Source organism: Pipistrellus hanaki (assembly GCF_964339955.1).
Source record: "Pipistrellus hanaki genome assembly, chromosome: 5".
NCBI lineage: Eukaryota > Metazoa > Chordata > Mammalia > Chiroptera > Vespertilionidae > Pipistrellus > Pipistrellus hanaki.
In genome coordinates this window covers 50104597-50122507 of record NC_140507.1, presented here as the reverse complement: position 1 = coordinate 50122507, position 17911 = coordinate 50104597, and positions in this window count along the sequence as shown.

Below are 17911 nucleotides of genomic sequence, written 5' to 3'. Positions count from 1 at the left end.
TACTTAGGTTGTAATAAGAGGAAATTTTACGAGATAGTATAATATTTAAGTATGACAATTATTTTAAGGCAGTCTTTTGCTTCAGGTTTAATTTGCTATTCTTTTTATTCAATAAATGTTAATTAGGTCAAGTTTCTTGATAGTGTAATTTAAGTCTCCTTTATCCTTATCAATTTTCTCTTTACTTTGTCTACCAATTATTGGTAGAGGGATTGTGAAGTCTCCAACTATAATTGTAGATTTTTTTCTCTCTCTTTCTGCAGTTTAATTGGTTTTTTTTTTTTTTTTTTTTGCTTTGGAGTTTGAAGTTCTATCACTAGTGCATAAACCTTTAGGATTGCTATGTCTTCTTGATAAACTAACCACTTCTAAAATACTTGATCTAAATATTTTAAATTATCCATAAATACTTTTCTAAATTTAGTCTTTGATGCTTCAAAGAATTCAGACTTTTTAAGCAGTTGTCCTGGTGAACAAGTTACATAAAATACCCAAAGGCTCCAGTTTGTCAGCTGTTTTGTTTCTAACTCTTAGCACCAAGTAATACCACAGAGAATTCACATATCTTAAGCCTTCAGTAAATATGCGATTTAATTGACAAATCTCAAGAATGTTTTCCTAAAACTGCTTGGTCTCTGTGTAAGTGCTCCTATTGTCAAAGAACTACCCTCATTAGGGGAGGAGAAAAATATTGGGATAATCCCATTATAGACAGAAATGCTACAGGCTGGATTTTATGTGTTGGAACCCTTGGCTGTGGACATTCAAATTCCTGAGGGAGGTGTGGGCTCTTCAGAAAACAGATCCTTCATATGATTTTATTTTAACTTTAAAATGCACTTGTCCAGAATTTTTTTAAAGCAATGCAAGGATGTTGCTGTAATATTGCTATTTACATTTTTTTCTTGTTGACTGTTGGTTGTTGTAGGTGTAATTTATTATGCCTGTAGCAATCCAGAGAGAGGATAGAAAATCAGATGATTCATTCTCAATGATTTATTTAGGCAGTAAACTTTTCGATTTCTAACCCTGATTTTGTTATCACAGAGATTGTGAAGTGGGCAAGGTCACTGTCTCCTGGTACTAAAGTTAATCCAGCTCCCAAATTGTAGATAGGCTCACAGTGATTGTGAAATTATGTCTCTGAAGGCATGATTACTAACATTGTAATCTATCCACCCCTTCACTCTGTGTGTGTGAAATAAAAAGTTTAATTTGAAGCCAAATTCAGGATGTGTGAAAGAACCTCATCTCCTGTTGAGTTATTTATCTTTCCAGGAATTTAGAGGTGATAAAATTACTTACATCAAGGCTGTGAGTAACTTTCCTTGAGATGTAAGACTATTATTCACACTCATTTTATATAGATTTTTTTCTAGGCCCATATAACTTAAATTAGGCCAGAGATGTAAGTTAAAAGTAGTAAATACCATAAACTCTAAAACAGATCTTCTTAATGCATGTACATTTCTAAAAGGCCATTTTATGCTGCCTTTTCTCTCTTTAAATGCATCTGTAGTCCCTCCTAAACTCCTATTTACTTTCTTATTTTTAAAATATTATTTATACATAAAGATTAAAATTCTTCAAAAACCAGTCTGTCATCTTACTGACAAAGACTGGTGATCATCAATGATGATAATGCAGTTCAACAGACCATTTAATATTTCCAGCTAAATCATGCAGTAACGATACTGAAATGTTCACTCTAATCAACATAATCAGTGGTGAGAAGACCACAGACATTCAAATAAGATGCACTATTGAAACTAGAGTGAAGTTCAGGAAATATTAACCCTCTAAGGCTAATGTTAACACTATGTAGGGGTGGAATTTTGCTATTTACAGCCATGTCTTTAAAAGTGACTAAACTAGTATAATTTTGAAATTATGAGAGCTGATTGTGAAATCAGGAACAAACTATAGTAAAATAATAAAATAAAAAAAATGTATATTATGGAGATATTCTGAAATGAATAAAAGTAATGATATTTCATGGGTCTGTGAAAAATCAGTTACAAAATAAGAATTTCAACAAAATCTCAAAAATCTATGTGTTCCAAGGTTTCTCAGGCCAGATGGCACCTATTTTAATAATCTGATAGTAGTGTTCGGAGCAATGCCCATCCCCAAGAAGATCGTGTTTGTAACCATAAAAAATGGGGAAGTTGTCATTTTGGTATATTTTACTTCTTCCTATTCTCTCTTTAAAAAATTATATGAGTAGGTCATGTTGTATTTAGGAAACTTCAAAAGGAAAAATAAAAATAAAATTATGAAATTGTATTATACATTTACTTGTACTTTTTATAAAATATACTCATTCCTTACATTTTACCTTAAAACTTAATATTTGTTTTTGTTAATATTATTAGGTAAAATTTTAATTAGTCATACTTAAAGTAATAGACAACATGATTACAATTATTAGGGTCAACGTTAATCTTTTTTTTTCACAGCATTTTTTTTTCTGTTACTATGGAAAAAGTAGAAGCAGTGATACTTAATGAGAAGACCAGGAAGGTATATATAGTGAGTTTCTTGACTTGCAAACCTGAGAACCAAATTCTGTACCTATGGGGATGCACTGAATTCCTATTTTCATTAAATATCTCCCTTAAGCCAATATTTTTTTTTTCATTAATAATTCTGCCAGTTATGGAGTAATGGTTGCAGAAGAGTAAATGCTCTGTGATTTTTTTAAGCAAATCATAGAAATACCAAAATAGTGATTAACACAGAGCTCTTTATGTTTATTCTTCTCTTCTTCAAAACTACTTACTCTTTGATTTCTCTCTTATAGTCCTAACACTGTCTTTCTTGGTCAATATCTGCTATCTCCTACTTCAAAACAATACCATCTTTATTCTTTCTCTCCTTGATCACAGCACTTTCCAACACATAAGATACATAAGTGTATAGTCATAACCTAAATTTTATAAGGCTATTCCATAGAGAAATATACTTTTTGATACTTCTAATATATTTAAAGTTGTTTTTGTGTGGTTAGTTGGAAGAAAGCATTATTTTCCCCTTTTAAGTGGCTGTCAAATGCACTTCTTCTTATCATTTTCTAGGTTGGTGGAAGACCCAAATAGCTCTCTGGCCGTTTTCTTTCCTGATTTCTGTAACATTCAGTTTGAAATAAATGTTAAAGCAATGATTCTATTGAGTTTGAACTTAGGTTACAGTATAAAAGCTTAATTATAAAATTTTAGGTAAAGGATCAAAACCATAGCTGATCAGAGATATGTGGCTTGGGACTTAAAAATTTTGTTAAAAAATTCATAGTATGTAAAGGATTTTTTTCCCCCAGCTTGGATGTCTGTGGTGTCTCTTTCTGCATTTGGGGATATAGCAGCATCTTCATTTAAACTCTCCAGAGTGCTGGAATTGGGCACTTTGTTTATAGGATAGATTTGAATTTTTTTTTAAAAAAGAAGATAGATTCTTTCCCTGTCAAACAGAGCACATTCCTCAGGTCTACTACCAACACCACCAAAAACGTTCTCTAAACTCCTTTCCCTCATTTCACAGATAAAAATAAAAAAGTTCCTGATTCTTCGCTTGTATCACAGTGTGGGAATTTGTCTTCAGTCTTTTCACAATGAAAGAGGCAACATGCCCAAAGTTTAAGAGCTTGACTTTTTGAGTCAGAGAGTTCTGGCTTGAATCCTGGCTCTGTCACCATATAGATCTCTGTCTTTGAACAAGTTAGGGGTGAGGAGAAGAGGGGGCAGGAGGTCTCTCCAAACCCCCATATCCTTATTTAAGAAACAGATTATTAGTAGTAAATGCAGCATATTGTGGATCTGCAATAAAATCATGATTTAAGGGTTTAGCCTAACAAAGATCATACCCTGGAGGCTTCACACACCAATTACTCTTATTTTGCAAACCTCTCTGAGAATCTCTCTGATGTTCCAGTGGAGCAAGGAGCACCTCTGCTTGTGGACTTCTCCAAGCCTCCTTTCCTCTTCCCTTCATTTTCATACACACCCTCAACTCAACACATAGAACCGTAACACTCTGAAAAGATTGCAGATAGTTTTTTAATCTGTTCTCTCTGCTGTCATATAAAACATGCTTTACTGTACTCCAGCAACATACTATATTGTCCTTGCTATTGCTTTCTGATGATGACAGCGATACTGATAGGCTCTGAAAAAATAGGAAGCCACCATATTTTGAGCAGTAAGGCCATTATCAGATTAGATATAATTATATTTAAATGTCACTCAGTGAATATATACTGGATAAACTTTGTTATTTAACTTCAGATGGTAGTACCAGAGAATGGACTTGGCTGTGTGTGTGAGAGAGCCTGTGTGTGTGTAAGACTGTGTGTACACTCCATGCATATATGTATTTAAATTTAACATTTTTTTACTAAAGCTGCTATTGAAAATTGCTGCATGGCGAAGGCATTACATCTCTGGGAAACCCTAATAAGAGTAATTAGGAAAGGTGGTTTAAATGAACAAGGATTTGGGGATTTGTCTGTTAAGAGTTTGTATAGATCTATGGAGGGAGCCTTATCCCTGAATTACAAGTGAACAGGTTTTTTTATAAATTAATCTCAACAAGAAATTATTTTTTCTAATCCCTCATGTGAGACTGGCCCTAAAACGTATTAAATAACAAAGCAATTAAATATAATTCTTCTCTTGGCATCGGTTGCCTGAGAGAGAGGGCCAGATGAGCGGAGCCTACAAGATCAAGGTGCCTTTATAATATAGAGATACTGCAACGCTCACCTCTTCTCAGGAAGGGATTGTGTAGGTAAGAATGTCCTTTTCAATGAGCTCCAAGGTACAACCTCACAGAAGATGAAATAAAGTGACAACTGTTTTTTATCAGGAGTTTGATGCAATTTGTTGTGAAGCATACTCCTGTAATGAAAGGCGATTTGAATAGGAAGCCTAAAAGAGGATAACTTTCCCTCCCAGAAAGAATCCTGATGTCATATGTTAAGCCACCTTCCTTCATCCACCTTGTAACTAACTGACTTCGAAAGGTCACTCTCCAAATGTGATCTTCTTCTGTTCACTACTTTGTAACTCACATAGTCCTAAATTTCCCCATCAATGAACTTTCCTGTCATGTTGTTTAAACTAGTAGAGAGATCATTTAAAAACACACACACACACACATACACACACCAGTTTTTCTTGACATTTCATTGAAATTGTCTTAGTGTATCCTGACTTTATCAGTTATGTTTTTAAAATTTGAGACCTAATTTTGAGACATAAAACATATTAGTTTCAGGTGTACAATCTAATGATTCAATATTTATATACTTTGTTAAATTAACACCATAAATTTAACCTCCATCATCATAGTTGCATTTTTTTTCTTATGATGAGAACCTTTAATATCTTGACATCTTTCAAATATATAATACAGTATTGTTATTATAATTATTGTTAATTTATCTTTAATGTTGAAAATATTACAGATGTCACTTTTCCCCCACAATGACCCACTCTACCCCACTCCTAGCCTCTCCCCAGGCCTTCACTGCACTATTGTCTGCCCATGGCTTATGCATATAAGTTCTTTGGTTAATCTCTTCCCATCCCCCACTCTTCCCTCGGAAATCCATCTGCATAGCATGATTCAATATCTGTGGATCTATTTTGTTTGTCAGTTTATTTTGTTCATTAGATTCCACATATGAATGAGATCATGTGATTCTTGTCTTTCTCTGACTGGCTTATTTCAATTAGCATAATACTGTCCAGATCAGATCACTCTATGTTGTCTCAAAGGGTAAGAGATCATTCTTCTTCTTCTTCTTTTCTTCTTCTTTTTTTTTTTTTTTTTTTTTTTTTTTTTATAGCTGCATAGCATTCTATGGTATAAATGTACCACATCTTTTTTTATCCACTCATCTACTGATGGGCTGTTTGCAGGTCTCAGCTATTGTAAATAACACTGCTATAAATATAGGGGTACATATATAATACAGTATTTTTAACTAGAGTCACCATGCTATATATTACATCTCCATGACATACTTGTTTTGTAACTGAAAGTTGTACTCTTTGATCACCTTCACTCACTTGGACTACTTCCCCCACCCCTTCTGACAACCACTAATGTACATCTAGAGTTTTGCTTTTTTTGTTTTAGATTCAACATAAGCATGAGCAAAACTGAGGAAGGAGGAGAGCACAAGGTAGTGGTGGTGGGGAAATAGGAAGCTTGCTTACTGTGCATAAACAGAAGCATTGCAACTTAGAGTTGGATTTGTGGCTTTGGATTATTTATTATTATAAACACTAATATCTTGATCAAAAGAGGAACATGAATAGATGTACAGTTTTTTTTATGTTGAATAATAAGGTCATGTGTGAAGGAAGAGTGAATTATGTATTATTTATGCACTCTAAACATTAATTTAATTTTACATCCTGGACTATATATATATATATATATATATATATATATATGTATTCTTGGCCCAAGGAATTGACAGAATGGTATTGGTTCAATATTTTATGATTTTAAGGATACTAGAAAAACTTGTTTTACAAAGGCTTGGCAAAATTCTCTTTCTGCTAATATCCTTAAAAGCACATTATTTCTTAAAGAAAAGTGATGTATTTTCCCTTTGTTAAAATTCAAAAGCTTTTGGGCATAGTCTGAGATCTGTGCATGGGAAAGAAGATTTCCATGGGTAAGAACTTTGCGGGATGTATATTTAGGTGAGCACTGATTTTTTGTGTGTGTGACTGATTCATTCATAGTTTTTCTAACCCTGTTTTGATAAATCTTAGAAATATGTCAAATATAAATAAATGCATACATATTTCCAAATAAAAGAGATAAAAACAACACCCTGAGTTCATTGGTAGTAAAGATTATAAAAAATTTTTAAAAAATAATAAAAATTGTAAAAATTTTTTAAAAGTACTCAAGGATATTTTACCATTGATTTTTAGAGAAAGTGGGAGGGAGAGAGACAGAGAGAAAGGAACATTGATGTGGGAGAGAGACATGGATTGGTTGCCTCCTGCATGCACCTTGACCAAGGCCCAGGCTGGGGAGGAGCCTGCAACTGAGGTAAGTGCCCTTGATCGGAATTGATCCCAGGACCTTTCAGTCCACAGGCCAATGCTCTATCCAGTGAGCCAAACCAGCTAGGGCTTTATGCAATTTTTATGAAATAACAAAACAATACACAAGATAATAAGTGTTTTAAATGTTATAAAACACATAAAATCAGGAATGAGATCTTCGGTGGGTAGTGGGTTAGGGGTTCTCAGGAAAAAGACCAGCTGTGCTTTCCTAATGAACACCTGATTCCTATTAAGCAGCTATTCAGATGAATACAAAAACTATTTTCACTTTCAGCCTTCTGCTATATGATTTTAATCTTGTGTAATAGTTCTTAATAAAGTTATTTTATTCTAAGTTGGTTTTATTTTATGTAATGCTACTTTTTATTTAGAATGAAAAATACTTGAAGAACTAGCATATGGTTACCTTATACTATTCTTCACTTGCCTTTCACTTTGGTGGATTTCATGTTCTTTTCTATGGTCTTTTTTCTTAAACTCTGTGATTTCTTCTTCCATGTAGGACTCAGTGCCTTAACACTGCTCTTGGATGTCCAGTATTCCCATTGTTCTGCTTTACCTGGGCCTGTTTGGATCACCCACTGCCCTCACAAATCTGTACTTCTCTCCCCATCCCCTTTTGTTCATCTTCCTTCCTTCCTTCCTTCCTTCCTTCCTTCTATGGTACCTAGAGGCTTGTATATTTTGTCAATATTTACAAAGAATTGCTTTTGAATTTGTGATCAGTCTCTGCTGTTTCTTATTTTTATTTTTTTGCAATTTTTAAAATCTATTTATTTTGCTGTTATCTGTTATTTCTTTCTACTTTGAAAATTTAATAATTATTTTCTTTATATTGATTAAAGTTGAGGGCTTATTTTAAATTCTTATTTTGTTTTAATAAATCCATTTAAGACAATAACCTTACTTCTTTATACTACTTTGTCTGCATTCATTCACTCCCCATGGTAAATATTTCATAATTTCCATTTTTGCTTACACATTAATCGGGTTATTCAGGAGTACACTTAAAAAAAATTCCTTTAGCCAAAACCGGTTTGGCTCAGTGGTTAGAGCATCAGCCTGTAGACTGAGGGGTCCCAGGTTCGATTCTGGTCAAGGGCATTTGCATTGGTTGCGGGCACATCCCCGGTGGGGGGTGTGCAGGGGGCAGCTGGTCGATGTTTCTCTCTCATCGATGTTTCTAGCTCTCTATCCTTCTCCCTTCCTCTCTGTAAAAAATCAATAAACTATATTTTAAAAAAATTCCTTTATTGTTCCATCTTTAACCTAAAAATGAAAAGCCAACTGAAAGCAACAAGCATTTATTTGAAATAAAAATGAATTGCAAATTGTGAAACACATTTTCAGGCAGAAACCCAAATAGTGTTCCAATTACAGGGGGAAGACAAGGGGCTTTTATGAGAAAAGGAAAATAATTCCATGAATAGGGCAAAAGAATTTCTATTGGTGGTAAGCTGAGTTACTCTTTAGCTATCTATGATTGGGTACTGATTCTATCTTCAGTAGCTACTCTAATAATCAGTCTTTGTACTCAAGATGTTTGCTTTCCTGTTAGCTTTGCAAACAGTTGCTTATAAGGCAGTGTTGGTTTGTAATTTCATAGCAGTGTAGTTGCCACTGAGTTTCCCATTCCAAAACCAGGTCTTATATTGGTTCTTGAGGCTTCTGCTTCTGTGATGTTGCCAATATTTTGAATCCTGTCTCTGAATTAGTAGCTGACATTGCTAGGTTCTGGTGGTGAGACTGGTCAGTATCCTCTGCCTCCCCGAGTAGGGAGCCTATGATAAACCTTTGCCCCAAGCAATAGTTGGAAGTTATATTTCCTGCCTTTTCTCATTCAATGGTTTTTTAGCAGGGCCTGGCCCTGATCCTCTACCTCACATGGGGATTGTGCTGAGTTCTGGGTATCCCATGGGAGCTGAACTCCAGGTTGCCTCTACCTGCGTCTGAGAGCTGGGACAGCATACGCAGCTTCAGTCCCATCTCCACTCTGCATTTATCTTCTACTTTTGATTCTAGGCCATGACTGAAAATATAACCCTTGCTTACTTAAGCCTGTCTCATTTCTTAGGAAAAAAGACTTTCCACCAGATGTTGGTGATAAAAAAGATAGCTGCTTTGATATTTGTTGTTCAAATGCTATTTTTCTCAAGATTTTTTCCATAGTGTACTTGGCTAGCCAAGTGCTCAGGACTAAAATCCAAGATATGAAATTTAGAATTGGTGTTACTAGTATATGCATCAATGATGTGACAATTATGGAATGTGTAGCTCTTTTGGGGATTCTTCACATTTCTAAATTTATCTCATGTAGTAGACAAAAACATGTCTATGAATATTTACCCTTACTTCCTCTTTCTTATTTTATAAAATACCCTGTATAGAGTTCACATATATTTATAGACTCAAGTAGAATGTATTACTGACCTGAGCCCGCAAGCAAAGTACATGCCCTTGACTGGAATCGAACCTGGGACCTTTCAGTCTGCAGACTGACTCTCTATCCACTGAGCTAAACCGGTTTCGGCAATGTTCTCTTTCTTTTTATGCTGTTTCCAGTCTCTTTAATTCTTTTGCTTGTCTGGTTTCCAAAAAAATTTTTTCTCACTTGATTTTACATATCATCTGGACTTTCAAATCTCTAACATGGAAAGAGACCCAAGTGGAAGTGACACATTTGGAAAAGAGTACTTACTGTGGGTGAGGCTTGGGTGCTTTGCTAGATGTTTTCATATACCTCATTCATTTGGTCTTGTAGCAGCAGTATGAAATTGAAGATGATTATTATACATATCTTATAGATAAAAGAGTTCAAGCCTAAGCTGTCCTAATTTTTTTATTTTTTATTTTTTATTTTTTTTAGCTGTCCTAATTTGTTTGGGACCGAGGTACATGCAGGGACTCAGAAACTTCAGTTTTAAAACCAGTACAGTAAAGTGCCAGGGTCACTGGAACAAATTGGTCCTATGAGGCCTCAGATCAATGACTAGGAAGTACAGAAGCCTGGGCTGGAACCAAGGCCACCTTTGCAATAGGATCTTTGCTTTTCACCATGATATAGATATAGAGATATAGATATAGATATAGATATAGAGATAGAGATAGAGATATAAATAGTGATATAGATATAGATATAGATATAGATATAGATATAGACATAGACATAGACATAGACATAGATATATGTAAATATGTTTTTATTGATTTCAGAGATGAAGAGAGAGAGAGATAGAAACATCAATGATGAGAGAGAATCATTGACTGGCTGCCTCCTGTACGCCCCCACTGGGCATGTGCCCTGACCTGGAATCAGAACATGACTTCCTGGTTCATAGGTCAATGCTCAGCCAATAAGCTACATCGGATGGGCCAGCATGATGTCATACTGTCTCTAATTCAACAAAGTAGAAAGAAGGGGACTGATTCAAAGAGGAGGTAGAAGGTAAAGGCATGAAAGAGTTCATTCAGGGGTAATGCTGTTTCCTGGAAGGCATTTTGTCAGGGGAAATGTGCTTTATCAAGAGTCACAAGACCTAAATCTGGTCCCGTTTATTCACAAACTCAGTGTTAAGTTGAACAAATCACCTTCCATGCTGTTTTTCCTTATCTATAAATGAGGGGCTAACAAGAAGACAACTTCTGAGATCATTTCTAATTTTAAATTAAAAAATTGTGTTACTTGAACTTGTTCCTTAAATATAAATTCTCCAAAACCACTTAATGCTGACAAATATTAGCTAGATTTTAAAAGGTCATTGAGAAAAAGAAAAAAAAAAAGAATTAAAAAAACACCTAAAAATAGATGCTAGGATTTATAATATTTCATGATTTAGCTCAAATTTCTAGATCTAGCTCTTTAACAGTAGTTAGTACTTCTGAGCCCAGCAAAATTCCATTGCGACAGCTTAACAGTTTTGGCCTTTAATTTATTTTTATTATATTTGTGGTAATTAACTTTATGGTATTTTCATTGTTGTCTTTAATTGTTTATAGAATGTCCCAAATATCTTAGTAGGAACTGATTTATAAATCAAATTTTCACTCTTATTGCTAATTTATAAAATGTTAATAGCCTCTCATTAAGGCATGTGTTATTAATAACAAAAGCAATATACTTTTGTAGTAGCACTGTTTTATTCTATGAAAATCAGAAGTAAAACAGACTTACAACATGCCACAATTATCATTTTAGATATAAATAAATGTGGATATTGGAATGGGAATCTTCATAGATATTTTGAAAGCATTTCTGATTTAATAGAGTGAATAAGAAATAAGGCACTATGGCCTTTTTAAAATTCCTGGACACGTGTTCTAACCAAAATTTCCCCTTGATAAGACATAGCTTTTCATATTTTTAACATTTTATTCAAGAAAAGCCTCACTCTTTCTATGACCTCCACTACTATCCCTTTCTATAAACACCTTAAGGTGAATTCAAAGACTGGAGGGGAATTTGAGGTGAGAAAAATGTGAAATAAAAGTGGCTATAAAGAGAAGAATGTGACTTTTTTGAAACTAATTTGTGTGTGTGTGTGTGTGTGTGTGTGTGTGTGTGTGTAATTACACTCATTTTGAGCCAAAGTAATTAGCTCCTTTTCTCATTTGGATAATTAAAATCCTCCTATCAAGATAACTAGGTGTATAAAATTAAACAAGCCAACTTCATTAGCCACACTGCAAAAATCATGACAAGTTACATGGAAGATTTAGTAGTAGTGAGATTTCTAAAAAAAATATTAGTAACTCTGTGAAAACTAGACATATTGCAACAATTCAGGACTTACAGGAATTCAAGTACACTGCTTGTTATAGGGTACTAATTGCTTGGCTAGCTATGTGCTCAGTCTTGTGGAAGACATAACATAAATTTAAAAGCCTAGTTCCTTTGCTAGAGATATTGTTAGACTTTGTTAGATTTAGCAAAGCCCTACACTTTATATTTCTTTTGAGAAAGAGAGATAAGAGCAGACATACAACTATATATAATGATGAGGGTAGTATTTTCAGTTTAAACAGGTTACTTGGAAAAATTAATAATAAAAATTAAAATTTATTATAAATAAATAAATGTGCAACATATGCTCAAAAATTGCACAATTTCTTAGTGTATAGATAGCTCTATGAATATTCACAAAGTGGATAACCATTACCCAATAAAGAAATAGAGAATTGCCAGAATAATAAGGGCCTTTCCTGTGTCCCTCTCAGACACTATACCCTTCCCCTCAAGGTCACCATTACCCTGCTTTCTATGCCATTAATAAGTTTTCTCTGTTTTTGAACTTTATATTAACAAAAGCAGACAGTATGTTCTCTTTATGCTGGCTTCTTTCTCTTATGATTAGATGTGTGAGAACCATTTATGTCTTTTTTTTTTTTTTTTAAATAGCAATTCATTCTCACTGGTGTGAAACATCCCATTGTATGAGTAAACTGTAATTTATTGACCCATTGGGTTACTTCTAGTTTTTAGCTGTTACAAAACAGTGCTGTTATGTTCATTCTTGCTTGTGTCTTTCAGTACACATTATGAAGCATTTCTGTTGGGTGTGGGAGGGCTGAGTCATAGGTCTAGATTTAGTCTTTCAAGATATTGCCAAATAGATTTCCAAAGATTACCAATGCACACTCCAACAGGCAGTGAATGAATATTTCAGGAGCTGCATATTTTTGTTAACACTTAGTATTTTGTTAAAGATATTTGTTTGGGTGTATGTTCGTTTTAATTTTGTTTCCTTGCTGAACAATGAGATTTGAGCATTCTTTTATATGTTGATTTCCCATTTGGAAATCCCTTTTGCAAAGTGTCTATTGAAATCATTTGCCAACTTTTATTTTTTATTGTCAGGGGCCTTCAGTGTACATGTTTGTGAGTTGCCAAACCCTAATTAAAGTATCTCTATATCAAAACACTAAAACCACAGAAAAACTCCACAGGTCATTGAACATGGCTAAGAAGAGTAATGTTCCTCTTACATTGAGGCAAAGGTGAGCAATTCAGTATATGTTAGCCAAAAAGAGTATTTCCAGAAATTTTATATTTTGAAGGAATTTTAAAGCATTGTAATGCATATTTCTCAGTTTACATCTCCTTTGTAATGATTGGAGAACTGAAATGAAATTAATAACTTTCTTTTGTCATTTAAAAGTTTAAATATTTTATTTAACACCAGGAATATTTGGGATCTCTTAGTATCAGTGTCCATGCAAGCCTACAGGAAATAGAATATAATATTTTATGAAACAGTTGAACCTTACATCCAGAAAGCACCTGTGAGATCATGGACTGAGGCTGGAGAGTTGGCATTGGGGTGGGTGGGAGTGATGAGATGGTTGGGGAAAGGCTCTGAGATTCTAATCACAACAACCAGGCTTTCCTCTGCTGTCCTCGTTGACTTCTGAGAAAGAGTTCCTTTAAGCATAAGCTGAAGCTGCTCTTTCCGTGTCTATTTAAAACCCTTCATGTATGGATGAAGAGGTGGGATTCAGCAAGGTTAACTGGTTTGGCTCAGATCACACACTTTGGCAACGGCAGACTCAGGACTGAAATACAAGTTCTCCACAGTGCTCGTGGACCCTGGCGTTTGTGTCAGCTGCAGGACTATCCTCATGATTCAATTATGTTCTTTCCTTCCCACTTCCTGGCTCTGAGCAATATATTAACCTGAGTTAATTAGATAATCAGAGGGAGGTTCCTGCATCAGGAAAGGGGTGTTATTCTACATGCTTGACACTCTTGTAGGTGGTTCAGAGGACCTCAGCTTACCTGATATTAATGGTCATGAATTCATAGAGTATCTTTTTTCCAACGCATTTGATGGTCCTCTGACTAATTTGACTCATAATTTTATGTGCAATTATAAATGTTTTATTCAATCATCTTATATATATTTTTTATCAGTTATTTGATGCCCAATATTGGCCCTGTTATATTGGACCTAGTTAGGACTTGTTCTGTTTTGTTTTCTTTACCTTCTTTCCCTTCTAATTTCTCATTCCTGTTGCTTGGTGCCAGCTCATCTTATCTAGTCAGAGGGACAGGAAGACTTGGCAAAGAGAGTCAACCAGGAAGCAAATCTGGAAAATGACCTAAAGGTCCTTGTTAAGTTGGGGGGAAAAAGAAAAAAGTGGAGAACAGCTTACACTTTTTCAAAGAATGAAAACATTGATAAGGACAAAATCTAATAGGGAGACCCCAGAGGTCAAGGGTTGAAGGGAGCATAGAGGTGATGGTAACTAGGGACACAACTAAGAGACCAGACCTGGGCCAGTTTCCCTTTTATTCTGCCCCTAAGTTCCAGAGAACAGAGTAAGCTGAAGAGGGATAGGAGAGAGACAAGAACTTTTAATCATGCAGTTAAATTTTGAGATTAAGGTCCAGTTACCATCTCGTCTGAAAGGTCTTCAAGGTCTTCTTGCCCAACTATTTTATTTTGCAAATGAGGAAACTAGGGTGAGGAGAAATCAAAGCAAACCCCTTGACTCAGTTCTGGATGGAGCTGTGTGATACCAGTCCTATATTTCTAATTCATATTTACTCAGATGCATGAGAGAGAAGAGCCCAGGGCAGGAAGCTAGATGCAGTTGGAAGTTGTGGAAGGGAAATTAGGTGATCTGATACTCATTGAAGAAAATGCCTCCTTCTGCTATGTGAAGAATAAATTAGAAAATGATCAGGCTGTAAATCAAGAGATTAATTAGGAGGCATTCTAGGAATAAAATGGTTGTGGCCGGAAGAGGGAAGATGAGAAGAAGACCATGTATTTTGAAATTAAAATGTGGAAGACTTGGATTGGATGTGGTAGGTAAAATACAGGAGGAATCAAAGCTGTGTTGAGCAGCTTGGTGGATATAGGTCCAGTTTTAATATGGAGAAATGAGGACGGGGTGAATATATGACTTGCAGGTGGATTCAGGCAAAGGGATAGTTGGGGAAAATTTTTGGCTAGAAAGTGAAGATTTGTTCTCATTCAATCTTATATGAACTGCTGAAACTCTTTGTCTAGATCCCTGGACCATGACTTGTTTCCCCAAGTCCTACTTAATGCCATAGGGCAGTTCTTTGTCACCAGGATACTTCATTCCATAGGATACTATGAAAAAGACTTAACAGTAATCTGCTCAGGAAAGACAAGATAAGGCGATAAGGGAGGGCAATACTGTTTCTACTTTGTGTCTTTTATCAATATCGAAATGAAACTAGAAATCCTTAGCTTTCCTGTAACTCAATTTAGGAATGCTTTAAGTTGTGCCTACTGGATGAGAAAGGTTGAAAGGACTTTTTCACAAACGTGTCCATGGAAACATGGAAGGTAGGGCTTATCTATCCAGCATGTTGTTGCCATAGTTACTTATTCCATAAACGTTTTTTTTTTTTTTTTTAATTCCTCTACATGCCAAGCCCCGTTCAAGGCACTGGGAATACAGCAGGGAAGAAAACAATGTCATTGTCTTTATGGAGTTATATCCCAGAACACTGCTTATGTCAGCGTCTTGTTCAAAAAATTTCAATGGTTTGTTGCCCATTTTCAGCATAAAATCCAATCATCTGCTTAAATCATATAGGGCCACTGCTTGCTGTTCCCAAACCCTGTGCGTTTTTACTTCCTTGTGTTTTGCCTGAGCTATTTCTCTCACTTGCCTGCTTCTCCATTCCTTTGATGTCAGCCAATCTGACCCACTCAGGACTGATAGTCAATATCCTACGGGTGTGCTGGCCAGCATCTAGTTCTAACTGGTTCATGCTTATGCCAAACCAGCTATTCAAAATGTCTCCATTATTTCTGCATCCACCAGGTGTAGCTCAGACTCTTGAGGATTCTTTTCTAGGTCCCTTTCTCAGCCCTTAGTGATCTCATCTTCATCTGAATTCATGGTCCTCACTTATTTCACAAAGCTCACAAGTTTTCTCATAATATCTGGCATACAATTCTTTGCATTTTATTGAAAAAAATTGACTTATGCTTTTTCTTCCAAAAGAGATGATGATCCCCATTGTCCAACTCAGATAACACATATGCACTTATTAATCGATCAACCTACTAGAGGGACTCAGAATCCCATAACTGTCTGCTGGGGACTTAGTGGAGAGGGTCCCTATCTGCCATATTATGTGTCAGTGTGCTTATCTTTAGGCAAGTCCATCCTCCAGGGCCTTCTTCCACCACAGCTCTGTTTCAGAGTCGTCCCTACCGCCTCAGTTTGTGTGGGTACTACCATGCCAGTACCCCTTAGGATGTTTGACATTGGAAGGACAGTGTGGTGTCTCATTTTCCAGCCAAGTCAATGCAAGCTGACACCCCTGGTACACTGAATTAAGGTGGAGAAGCCAACAGCTTTAGAGAAGAATCCATTTTTATGGGGATTAAAACAAGAAAATGATGCTGCACAAAACACTGCTTTTTATCTTCTTATATTTAAATTGAAAGAAGACAATAATTAAGCTAGATCAGAAGATGAGTTCTGATTGTTAATTGCTAAAGGTGGTAAAGTATTTTAATTTGTTAAACTAGGCAGATGAGATACATGTTTTATGGTCTTTCCCATAGTGTAATGCTAACAACGTGAGAATTAATCATTTTTCAGATATTCCACATTTGTTATTTTAAAGATGTAACTGCAGAGTTTTTCCCTTTCTAAGAGCAAGTGGCTATAGTCATTATTTTCATAGGGCAAAGCTGGCTTTACTCAAATAACACCCAAATTTTAAAATAGGTCTTTACTACTTCACCACAGTATTATGGTCTAGTCAGCTAACTGAACAATTATAGCTAGACTTTTATTTTTTATGTTTTATCTATCTATCTATCTATCTATCTATTTATTTATTTATTTATTATTTATTTTTATCACCATTTATGCCCCTATACCCTCTTTCATCTCCACCCACCTGTCTCCCTGCCACCATCATCAAATAGTTAGGCTTTTAGAATAAGAGGCTCCATGGAGCTTTGAGGATATTTAATATTCCATTTCTATTTATAAACCTATGTGAGTACACACTAGTATGCATTGGTATAACTGACATCTTGGCTGTTTCTAAAATATGCAGGTAGTTAGGCCTCACTTTAGACTTTTACATATTTTTGACACCCATCCTCCCTTTTGCCCCCCCCCCCCCCCTTGCAATTCTATTAGTCATCCATGGTCTAGGACCACTGCTATAAAGTATAGTTTGGCTTTGAAGGCAATTGGAGTCTCGTTGGGAATATAGCACTTCTACTTATATCTATCACTCTGTCATTTTACTCCTTTCACAGAAGCATATGATAAATTTCAAGGGAGAAGCATGGACAACATAGCTACCATGCTTAAGGGAGGAACAAATTAACAAAAGAAAACTAAGGAACTAGGGAATAAGATTTGAACTTACGCTTTAAGGATGGTTAGAGTATAAACATAGATGTAAGAACATGGCACTATAAGTAGAAGATTAGCATGAACCTAAGCTCATGTGCAAGCTCAAGACAAGAGTATGTAAGGCATGTGCCAGGTATTAAGTGGATATTAGTTGTAAAATAGACATCAGATAGCCCTTCACAGGGACTTCATCCCAAAGATCTGGATTTGAGTTCTGTGCATGTCACTAAATAATTATATTTCACTACTCCAAGCTCCAGTTTCCATATCTGCCCAAAGTTTCTATTAGGTTGTTTGGAACCATTAAGATAATATCGATAGCACTTAATAAGGCACATAGCCCTACTCAGTGCTATTATTATTGTCTTTGGAGGGAAAGGCTTTGAAGGTTCGAGGGAAGAGGCATGATACATAAAAAGGGTTAATTATTCTATTTCTCCATGAGTGAGGGAAAGAAA